Below are 12,584 nucleotides of genomic sequence, written 5' to 3' on the forward strand. Positions count from 1 at the left end.
TTTTTGTTTACAAGAAATTATCGGATATTTTGAAAAAAAAATGTAGAAAAAAAAATTTAAAAAATTGAGATTGAGACTTTTATGGCGGAAGAATACGAGTAAACAGTCCTAGGTCCATCTAGAAATCAGCCAGATTTCTTCAAGTTTAGGAATGTGACCTCAAAGATAATAGAGATCTGTTGAAGAGAATCTTGTCATCAACTTCTCAAAGATAATAAATTGTCGCCCAATTATTATCTATTTAGATGGTGCAGTGTTTAAGTGTCATATTACACTGCTCTATATTTAGAACGTACAAGCTACATGTAGATGGGTTTGAGATTTTCAATTCAAATTGAACTAAAATAAGGAAATAATAGAAAATAATCAAATTGGAAGTAGAAATAAACAAATTTAATAACAAATTAATATAATGAAAATAAAATTGATTCAAATATTACATAAAGTAATAATAAGATATAATTAGATGTAATATCTAATGCATCTTATTTTAGCCAGGTTATACAAATATCAGGTTCTATAAGACTTTCAATTCAAATTGAAATTGAGTAGAGAAATCAATCAAATTAAATATAGAAATAAACAAATATAATAACAATTTAGTATAATAATAAAAAAAATGGATTCAAATATTACACAAAGTAATAATAATAAGCTTATATAATGAGATGTAATACATGTATGTACAGCACCTTGTCTAAGCCAGGCTATAAAATATCTTACACTATTTTACTCATATACTTTGATATTGACCAATTTGATGTTAACCAATTAAATGATTTTGGATTTTTTTCCTGGGGAGAATACTATTCATAAGTAAAACAAGCGTTGTTGAGCACATTATCCTTGTATAACTCTTGCCAGTGGCACTTTACATTCACCTATGAATATTTATTTCCATAGAAAGGGCTCAATGTCGAAATATTTACGGCCTATTGAGCCATCGTACATGTATATTATATGTGAACACAGGGTACAAATTTACAAACTTATCAATTATTATTTAAGAAAATTGGATCCAAAAATATCTTATGTTGGTTCATAGATATGAACATTTAATGATTTTTTAAATAGAGGGAGAGGTTACCAAAAACATATTTAATATACAGCGTTGCCATGCAAGAGACGCCAACATTTTGCAAGAGATGGACAGAGAACAAGCTTTAAAAAAATGTTTTTCGTACAATCAGGTATCATAATACAGGCAGACACGGTCCGAAGTATCGACTGGATTCAAGAACTTTGGGATATAAACATATAAGCGGACAAGATAAAAACGTGATTTCTCGTACAATCGGGGGGGGGGGGGGCATAAGACAGGAAATTAGGTCTGATATGCGCGAATATCAAAAGGAACAGAGATATTTGTCAGTAATGAAACATTTATAATACACTAAAATCTGATTACGGTAACAACTCATTAAGTAATTATCAGAAATCATTAGAATTTGTTTGGCCCATGCTGACGTTTACTACACAAAACATTTAATATCATATATTTAGCTGTTTAAGTTATCAAATAGCATTAAAAATCAACATAATTGTTCGTCTCAAGACCTTAAACTATGTGTATCACTCTAAAGTCAATCGAAATAATCATGATATAGGCGTTAACACGGTGTATAAATATAAAATCAATCAGCTGATAACTATCTGGCAGTAATTATCGGAATTCATTGAAAATCAATAGGCTTCTTCGTCTGATGACCTTAAAGACTATGTATATACTTAAAGTCAATCGGATATTTACTTTAGCCCCTAGCGCGTCCACCAAGGGCGTGGATTTGTCATAACTTTTTGGGGGGGGACGAACCATGGAACCTTTCATTACCAAATCAAAATAATAATTACGAACAGTTTACCAGTGTTATCTCGATGAAAGCTGTAACTAGGGGTAATATGATGACGATATGGTAAAATTGACTACCTACAATTAAGGAGGAAGATATCGTGAAGATGAATTACTGTAGCGAGACCCAAGGCAGTGGTTAGATAGCCTTCAGAATGGGACATTCATGTGGATATAAACCTGAAAATCTGTCCTGGTGATCAAAATCATGGGGGGGGGGGGGGCAGAGACCCATTCGCCCCCCCCCCCCCTTCCGATTCTAATGGGGGACCCGTCCCCCCCACTCCTCCCTAATCCCTCCACAAGATTTATCAAAGTCATAAAGGGCCATATATGTAACTCTGGCAGTAATTATCGGAATTTGGTGAAAATCAGTAGGCTTCTTCGTCTCATGACCTTAAACATGGATATAATTTAAAGTCAATCGTATATTAACTTTACCTCTAAAGGGTTCACAACCTTGTGTTACATACTTTTACGCTATATTTCAAGTTTCGTCAATATCGGATGAAAATTGTGACCTTTAGAGTGTCCTCAAAAAATTGTGCACAGACAGGTGCGACTCAATATACAAAAATTAGGATCGGAGGAATATGAGCACTTATATTAAAATAACAGCTCTTGTCTAGTATCGGTGTTCTTCCTGAAATAAAAAAAAACATGTTATGTATCAAGTTGTTTAGAAAATTGGTTTTAGTGCAGTCTCAATAGTAATAATATAATTGGCATTTTACTTTGCATCATGCTACTGTTTTCGTAGCAAGCAAACTGCAAATAATGCTTGCAGTACAAGAAGATATAAAATTGGGATAAATTGCTTACCTTGGAGTAGAAGTTTGTGGTCTTGTCTTCCGACGCCTTCCTTTTTGGGGGGTTTCATTTGGTTTGCGCTTAGAGGTTGTAGATAAGGATGTTGCAGACGAGGTTGTTGCAGATGTGGTTGTTATTGTTTGAGATAATGATTGTACCTTCTTTTTGTGTCGTCCAATTTTGTCTAAAAGTTCGAACATGGGACCTCCAGGTTAGCGAGCCAGTGTTTACCTCACTGAGCCATCATGACTCCCGAAATAAAGTTAAAACATTTTACATACAATAAATAAAGAGACTTGCCTTTAAATCAAAACAGAGTTCTAATATTGCAGTTATTAATTCAAGTGACGATTAGATGTTCGTTCGTCATTTGTTCCTGAGGTTTTACGTCCACTTCCACCAAGGATGATATTCTAGACAAGACGATTTAGACTAATACTACTACCTGGTGCTTTAACGTCTGCTTCCACAGAAGTGATGTCACAGAAGATTTGTCCGCGAATATAAAGGCTGGAATTTCCAGCCTACTTATTTTCTAATAATTTGATTAGTGGATGTGTAATCATTTTTCTAAACACCATTGGAAAACTAGAGGTTTATCCATTGATTGGTTAAAAACCAATCTTGACTAACTTAAATCCTTCAAGTGTCATATTGAGTAATTTGTATATAATTAGTGTTAAGCTGTTAATAAAAATGTTATATATAAAAAGAGCTTTTTATTTTAGAAATTAAAATGTTGTCATTTGATACTCACAATGGCAGGTTTATAGCTATCAACACTTATCTAACTGAACTATTTATATCAGGCCAATAATGCCACTCAAGTTGGACATGTTGTTTAGATTAGCATTCCAGGCAATTAAAAATCAGTGAACCGGGCCAAACCCAAACATCCAAAATTTAGCTCTTTTTTCTAGATGGTCCTAGGGGTGTAAAGAGGTTTTGTACTAACACGGTCATGATATTCTGATCCCAGTCTGCTATGAATTTCAGTTAATTGAAATTTTGGTGGTCAACCCTCATACAGATTGCTGGGGGTTGTGGGTGTCGGAGACAACGCGACTTTATGCAATTACAGACCCTTGTTATATCAGGTGCTTAATAGTAAATTGTGAAAATCGATTTCTTATTCTGACTTTGCTGATGAAGAAATGTGGTTTAATGTCCTTTGGCATTATGGTTAAATTTTATTTCAACAATATACTTGTGTGTTTGGGTCTGTAGCAGTGGGAGGAAACCAGGAAAAAATTACAAGGTCTTTAGCAGTGGGAGGAAACCAGAGGACCTGGAGAAAAACTACAAGGTGGACAGGCAACCCTACACCCTGAACACTAAAAACAGGGGTGTAATCCATAGTTTCACTGTGTGACAGAACCTTTTGCAGTGGGAGGAAATCCATAATTTAGGACAAGCCCTAGTCCTTGTCATTTACAATCAATGACTCGCATCCACAGCGTTAATCATTTGGTCACACATCATCCTTAAACCTTTGAGAAGAACCAAGCTGGAAAATTTGAATATTTCTTGACTAAATGGGGATTGAATATTGGACCTACAGGTTAGCAAGTCACAAGGGCTACCAAAAGGAATGCCTACTAAGAATAAGAATATTGTTTTCAAATTAGAAATGCAGATAGATTTTACATTTTTTTATTGACATTAAGATACAAAAAAAGAACTAAGAAAGTTAATGTAAAAATTATGTGGATTTTGGTGGAGGTTTTTTTTTCAAAATTGCAAATGGGACATCTTTTTTAAAACCTGAAACATAAAAATTAAAACGTTTAATACACTGAGAAGCTATGAAAATGCCCCTTTTTATTAATGGATGATAGTACACCTTGTACGAGATTCTTTCTAGATGTTTACCTTGATGCAATTAAAGTCTGATTAAAAAATGGTTTTTTTTTTTTCGATAGATATATTTTTACTGGGTTTCATTTGTTTGATTATTGATTCTGTAATAAATATTGTAATAGTTGTACATAATATAAATGTGTTATGCTTACCATAGGTGCTATCGCCGCAACAAGACGAAAATCAGGTTTCGTACTAGCATAGAAAATGTAACAATATATTGCGTAACTGTAATGAAATAATAAACTCCTATTGCTGCTAAAGAATTGATTTTAAAAAAAAAAAGTGTGTATTTATAATTATCCGGCAGTAGTTTTTTTAAATTGGCATTTCACTTTAGCCTTTATTTGGACTGACAACTTGACACCATGAGGTCCAAATTGCGTAGACCGGTTAAGAGTTATATTCATGTTTCCCATAATTTTCATAGTATAATTATATAGTCATAAATAAAAAGTATTAGGGTAATACTTACGATGGGTAGTAATGTGTAGGTCAAACGCTAGACTATAACCAGTTTTCTGGCTAACAAAAGAAATATAGAAATTATATTTCCTTCAACTGTAATAGAAAAAACCCAAAACTTTCTGAATAAAATACATTACAAATGTAATAATGTGAAACTCTGAAAAGGAAATTATCACAAAAATGATAATATTACTTTAGTTCCAGAGAGAGAGAGATGGGGTTTAACGTCCAGTCGACACAAACTAGATCATTTTGGGACTAACATATGATTTAATTTTATTTCAATAATTTGTTTGCGCGTAGGGGTCTTTAGCAGTGGGAGGAAACCGGAGAAAACCCACGAGGTTGGACAGGCGACCTTACTCCTTGCCACATACATCCGGGGATTCGAAACCAGGCCAGTTGACTCAATGACAGGCTTTATGATACAGCGCGCGCACGCTAACCATTCAGCCATCCAACCCCCTATAATAATGTAAAAGGACTCATGAATGACAAATTACGAATTCGTGATAACATGCTCTTTAATAATTTTTCTCTACTTTTGGCATGTGGAGCGACAACAAATTGTCCGCAATATTGGTACTTGTCGCAATTATGTATGCCATACAGAGCTTATCTTGTCTCCCTCGTAAAACCATTGCCATATTTGAGATTTATGTCTAGTATAATTATATAGTCATATAATTAAAAGAATTAGGGTAATACTTACGATGGGTAGTAATGTGCATTCAAACGATAGACCATAACCAGCTTTGTGGCTAACAAACGAAAAATAAATATTGTTTTTTCCTTCACTTGTAACAAAAAAACACCCAAATTATCTGAAAATAAATACATTAGAAATGTAGTATAATAATGTAAAACAAACACCCAGTTAAGATAAGGTTGATATTTGTCCCCCGCCTTTCGAAGAAAGCAGGGGACTATTAAAATGGGTTCGTCCGTCTGTCTGTCCGTCCGTCTGTCTGTCCGTCACACTTTTTGGGACACAATAACTCTCTTCCTAATTGAGCTAGAATGTTCAAACTTGGTGTATGTGTTTATTAGGTCAATGCCTTGATGGAGTTCGAAGATGAGCATTTTCCGCTTAGGGTAAGCAGAGATAAGCAATTTGATTGGTTGATGCTTTGGGACACGATAACTCTCTTCCTAATTGGGCTAGAATGTTCAAACTTGGTGTATGTGTTGATTAGGTCAATGCCTTGATGGAGTTCGAAGATGAGCATTTTCCGCTTAGGGTAAGCAGAGATAAGCAATTTGATTGGTTGATGCTTTGGGACACGATAACTTTTAATTGAGCTAGAATGTTCAAACTTGGTGTATGTGTTTATTAGGTCAATGCCTTGATGGAGTTCGAAGATGAGCATTTTCCGCTTAGGGTAAGCAGAGATAAGCAATTTGATTGGTTGATACTTTGGGGCACGATAACTCTCTTCCTAATTGAGCTAGAATGTTCAAACTTGGTGTATGTGTTGATTAGGTCAATGCCTTGATGGAGTTCGAAGATGAGCATTTTCCGCTTAGGGTAAGCAGAGATAAGCAATTTGATTGGTTGAACTGTTTGATTGTTCAATACTTTGTAAAAGATAATTTGTGATAAATTTATATGTGTCCTCTAATTATTTTCCTATTTCGGCGGGGGACATCAGCCTCACTGTTGGCTTGTTTTAATTAAAGACTAGATTATGTTTTTTCTTATGGTATCTGAAATAGTGATACATAACATTTTCAAGTCTGCTCAATTTAATTCCCTTGATGACATTTGCCTTTTTGATAAATATCTCAATGCTTAATATACACTAAATATGTACTCTGATTACATAATATTTCATGAATAAAATAAAAAATAAATATATTGGATTGAATCTAACCCAATGCTAGGCTATGTATTGACTTGGATTCAATGTGGTGGAAATCCAGTTCAACAGGGTTTTTTTTCACTGCCAATAAAAGATGAGGGTTTGTAAAGCGATAATTCAGGAAGTTACGGTCTGATATGCGCGAATATCACAAGGAACCGAGATCTTTGGGTTATAAACTTACATTTCAAGTTTCAACAAAATCGGATAAAAATTGTGACCTCTATAGGGTCCACAAGCTAAAAACGTGATTTTTCGTACAAACAGGGGCCATAATCCATGAAGTTTCGATCCGATACATGCCAAGTTTTCAGGTTTCGTTAAAATCGGATAAGAATTGTGACCTGTAGTGTCCACAAACAAATTGCGGAAGTCCAGACGGACAAGGGCGACGACAAAATACGTCCACATGAAAATGTGGGCGTATAAAAAACCTGAAAATGGTCAACGATACTTACCATGTTAATGATTTCCAACAATTACACATAAATTTTTTGTCACACCCACTGTGACATTTCTGGCATGGCGCAGAAATCTTTCTAGCAATACTTCTGTCATGGGGGACACATCTTTTCTAGCCACATTTGCTGTCACAGTTCTGGCATAAAACATAAACATTTCATATTACTTTTTTTTTCTGAAGTAAAGTATTCCTAATGAAAATGTTCGATATAGGTATGATAATAAAATAAAACCAAGTACAAACAATCCAAACCATTAGACAAAATTCGAAGTCCTAAAAAACGGTATAGGCAAAATAGTGTAATCAGCATATAGACTGATATATTACAATTTTTCAAAACTTATGTGATGTATAGCTAAGATGTTACATCTGCTTATCAATTCATCATATCTTTAAACTAAATAATTAATCACAGGTTGAAAAAGTCTGGCATAGGGGCCACATCTTTTCTAGCCACACTCACTGTCACAGTTCTAGCATAAGGCTGACCTTAAAAATATCTTTGTTTCACCAAACCCGACCCACAATCGAGGAGAAGAGTCGGTAGGTCGTTTTTGATGTGATAAAGGGCCATAACTATGACCGTAAAAAGAAATCATTTGCCAAAATTCTCTGAATTACTTAGGGTTTCATATGATGACTTTACATTGTGGTTCACGATGAACGAACAATTACTGGGCTTTAAGTTGATGTGCTGTGTAGCTTATATACCACCAGAAAACACAAGATATAGCAAGACAGAAATGTTTGACATACTAGAAACACGTTATCTAGAACTTTACCAAAAGAATGTTGAATTTTGTTTAATTGGTGATTTTAACGCTCGAACCGCATCATTACAAGATATTGATAATCAGACAGCCGACGACAAATCAAATCAACCACTGGATGATCTGATGGAAGTTGTTCTAGAAGAAAGACAAATGATGGAACAATATTTTGCCGACAGCCGACAATGTACAGCAGGCAGGCGGTCTGAAGACAAGATATTAAACAGGTATGGCGAAAGATTGAATGAACTTTGTAGTAATGTAGGACTATGTTTTTTAAATGGCAGAAGCGGACAGGACATAAACCTTGGCAAATACACATGCGATGAAACTTCTGTTGTAGACTACTGTATATGTTCCCCCAAAGTATTGCCATGTATTGAAGATTTTTATATAAATGACTTTAATTCTTTATTATCATATAAACATAATGCGGTCTGCTTTGAAATCCGTAATCGGGAAAATAAACAACAGTTAACTAGAGCAGTTGAAGAGACCGTAACTAATGTCACCAAAGTCAGATGGAAAGATGATCTCCAACATGAATTCTGCACCAATTTAGACCTGAATAAACTTAGTGATATAGAGAAAAGTATTGAAAAATTAAATATAGGTGAGGCCAAGCAATCTTGCATAAACCACATAGTTACGGAGATTGGCAATGTGTTTCGTAATAGTGTTATTGAATCACAAATAAGTAAAAATATCATAATTAGAAATAATTCCATGACCAGTAATGGAAAACCTAAATCAAAGCCATGGTTTACTGAACAATGTGCGGTTAAGCGACAATTATTTTTCAAGAGAAAGAAAAACCTCCAAACGTATCGATCCGAAGCAAATAAAGTGAAATTAAGCGAAGCAAGTAAAGCATATAAAAGACAATTGAAATATGAGTACAGTTTATATCTGAAAAATTTTAATCATGATTTGAAAACATTACAACGTACTGACACTAAGGAATATTGGAGAATCTTAAACCAGGATCGTGAATATTATAAAAAAAATGATAACCCCTTGGAACTCTCAGACTTGTATGAACATTTCGCCGCATTGAACAGTGGCGATACAATCCCCGAAAAGACGAATGATGAGATACTCGAAAAGGCTCTCCTGAACTGTGACTGTGCTTTGGATGTGCCATTTACAGAAAATGAAATAAAAACGTGCACACACAAATTGAAAAACAACAAGGCACACGGTGTTGACTTTATCATAAATGAATACATCAAATATACCGAAACTTCTTTTATTAGTGTGTATGTTAAATTATTTAATTTGATATTAGAAACAGGAATTATACCAACTGAATGGGTAGCAGGGATTATTAGCCCAATTTACAAAAATAAGGGAGATAAGCAAGATGTGAATAATTATAGGGGAATAACATTACTAAGCTGTCTGAGCAAATTATTTTCATCAGTAATAAATGAGAGATTGTCAAACTTTGTTGAATCATATCGCATCGTTGGTCCAGAGCAAGCAGGCTTTCGAAAAGAATTTTCCACTACTGATCACATATTCACCCTTAAACACATAGTTGATATATACTTGCTTAAGAAACGCAGGCTTTATGCAATTTACTTTGATTATCGGCGCGCTTTTGATATGGTTCCTAGATTACATCTATAGAATAAAGTTCTAGACTGTAAAATCAATGGTCAACTATTTATTTTGATTTATAATATGTATAAACATATTAAACATGCTAAATCTAGTGTTAGGATTAATAACAAATTGTCTGAAACTTTTAAGTGTATGATAGGTGTTCGTCAAGGTGAAAATTTACCCCCTCTGCTATTTTCGATATACCTCCAAGATTTAGAATCATCTCTGTCCAAAAACTATACTGGATTAAGTCTCTTAAAACAAGAAATAACTGATAATTTACACGATCTTAACGACTTTGATGTATTTGTAGATTTGTTTGTACTTCTTTATGCAGACGACACCATAATTCTTGCTGAGTCTGAGGAGGAGCTTCAAGATGCTACGAATGCCATGTACGATTATTGTTCCAAGTGGAATCTTGAAGTTAATCCTTCTAAGACAAAGGTTATGGTGTTTTCAAGAGGTAAAATAAGGAAAAGGCCCATCATTAAATATGGTAATTCGATATTAGATGTTGTTGATGATTATGATTACCTTGGTATTAAATTCAATTATAACGGAAAGTTCGGCAAAGCCACCAAGTCACTTCATGCAAAAGCTAGTAGCGCCATGTTTTCACTGTTGAAGAAAGCAAATAAATTACACTTAGATATTGATACTCAACTCCAACTATTTGATAAATTAATAACGCCAATATTATTGTTTAGAAGCGAGGTGTGGGGTAATGGGGATATAACTTTATTACAGAGATTACAACTAAAATTTTGTAAAATATTATTAGGCGTAAAAAACTCTACCCCTAATGTAATGGTATATGGCGAACTTGGGGTCTTTCCGATCGATATATTCATAAAATGTAAAATGGTTTTATACTGGCATAAAATTATCAATGGAACCCCCTAACAAGTTTACATATAGCATTATGTTATTTATTAGTACTGTATATAATAATTTTGGTTGGATTAATAACGTTAAATCGACCCTAGATAATGCTGGTCTTTCTTATATATGGCACCAACAGGGTCAAAATGTTAGTCGCAAATGGTTGAAGCAAACGTTATTAGAAAAGCTAAAAGATGAGTTTGTGCAGAACTGGAATACAAAAATATCAGAAAGCAGTAAATGTAACAATTATAGAATTTTTAAGAAACAATTTGAATTAGAAGACTACATGTTAAATCTGCCCCCAAAATATCGTAAGTGTCTTTCGAAATTGCTATGTAGAAGTCATAGATTGCCTATTGAGACTTCATCATATACCAATATACCAAGACAGGAAAGGAAATGTCATCTATGTAGACTAAATATAGGAGACGAATTCCACTATTTGTTAGTGTCCATTTTTTGCAGAATTCAGGTCTCAATATGTAAAGAGATATTATTTCCAATTTCCATCCACACGTAAAATGGATGAGTTATTGCATGTTAAGGATAACGAATTATTAAAATTATGTAAATTCATTGAAAATATATTGTCATTTTTCTCGGTCCCACAAATGTAAATACTGTTAAAAATAGCCTGATGTTTAATAAAATGTATATATAAGATACTATTAATTAATGTTAAATTTAAATCGTTTATAGTTTGACGTGAAATGAATTGTGAATATAATGAAAATGTAAAATGAAGTATAATGAATTCTTGTAACCTGGTGGTTTTCTCGAATAAAGATTATTATTATTATAGATGTATGTACGTCCGTTACCAACATTTTAATTTTAGGGTAAAAATGTACGTCTGTTACCAAAATTTTAGGGTCACAATATGAATATTTCATTTAAGGAGTAATGTTTTTAGGAAAGTAACTGTTCAATGAGTTAACTATTATTATTATCTATAAGTCCGATTATTTGAAAGTTTACATATCTCATGTAATGGGTCAAACTGCACGCAGCGATCCATCTACGTCATACGTCATTATGATCACTGCCCCAATTAACCGCCATTTAAAACGCTCACGTGATCATTTTGGGGCGGGACTTATCGACCGGACTACAGCTTTGTGTACACAACAGAGTAAAAATAACCCGTGCACGCATGTTTTTTATGTAAACACATGTCTTTAGCAAAATGTCAACTTGAACTTCTGCCAATCCGGTAAAAGCGATATATAATATGTACTACTAGTGGGTAATATTGCCATTGTAAACTGTCTTTAGAGTTTCAATCTGTTTATCTTTCAAAACAAGGTTAGATACACCTAAATTTGTCTTCGCAAACAAAACCGCCTCTGTGAAAATATCTTTTATGGGCGCCGCCATATTTAATAATTAGAGGACTATTTTGTGATTCGGCTTTGATTAGTTTGATTGACATCTTTCATACACACAGCGGCTAAATAAACATATTTAAGCACTTTCATTGCTCTTTTCAAATATGTAAATTATTTTCTGGTGCATTTACATTTATTTACTTTGAAAACCGTCAATGTTGGGTGGTACTAAAATCTATTACCATGATACGGAGAGGTGGCGTGTTGATTTGCTTGTCCAACATGGCGGCGGCCATGACACAAAAATGTAAAGTTTGGTTATCTTCTGACAATCATAAATCCCCTTGAAATTTCACATAGATATAGAAAACTACATAAACAACACACTCTTAGGTTTTAGAAAACCCATTTGCTTACCTCGGGTTTCAAATCACTGGACTAGGCCTATATGACAACAATTTTCTTACAGCAACTTTCGATCACCTTTTCGGAATGTCAACATCCGGGTATTTGGTTCCGTCCAAAACGAGGCTCAGGGGGGTTCGTCTGCTATTATTGCTGTCTCGCGCTTTGTCATTTTTACGCTACGCCTAAATCTACATGAAGTTTGTTGTCTTTGTACATATCAATTCATCACAAATATAATAATACCAGTAAAAAGAGGTGAGTACAAAATTA

At 34.0% G+C, this 12,584-nt stretch overlaps 1 long non-coding RNA gene across 1 annotated transcript; it reads right to left on the reverse strand.

Annotated features, from left to right (window-relative positions):
• Nucleotides 1-4,296: 4,296 nt before the first annotated feature.
• LOC126811253 (uncharacterized) lies at nucleotides 4,297-12,471 on the reverse strand. The gene is made up of 6 exons (XR_007675456.1): nucleotides 12,324-12,471; nucleotides 7,308-7,447; nucleotides 5,700-5,811; nucleotides 4,995-5,080; nucleotides 4,672-4,747; nucleotides 4,297-4,423 (listed from the first exon to the last, which is right to left on the reverse strand). It is a non-coding gene; the product is annotated as an uncharacterized LOC126811253 (long non-coding RNA).
• Between the last annotated feature and the right edge of the window lie 113 nt (nucleotides 12,472-12,584).

This window comes from Patella vulgata, chromosome 2 (assembly GCF_932274485.2).
Source record: "Patella vulgata chromosome 2, xgPatVulg1.2, whole genome shotgun sequence".
NCBI classification, from domain to species: Eukaryota; Metazoa; Mollusca; class Gastropoda; family Patellidae; genus Patella; species Patella vulgata.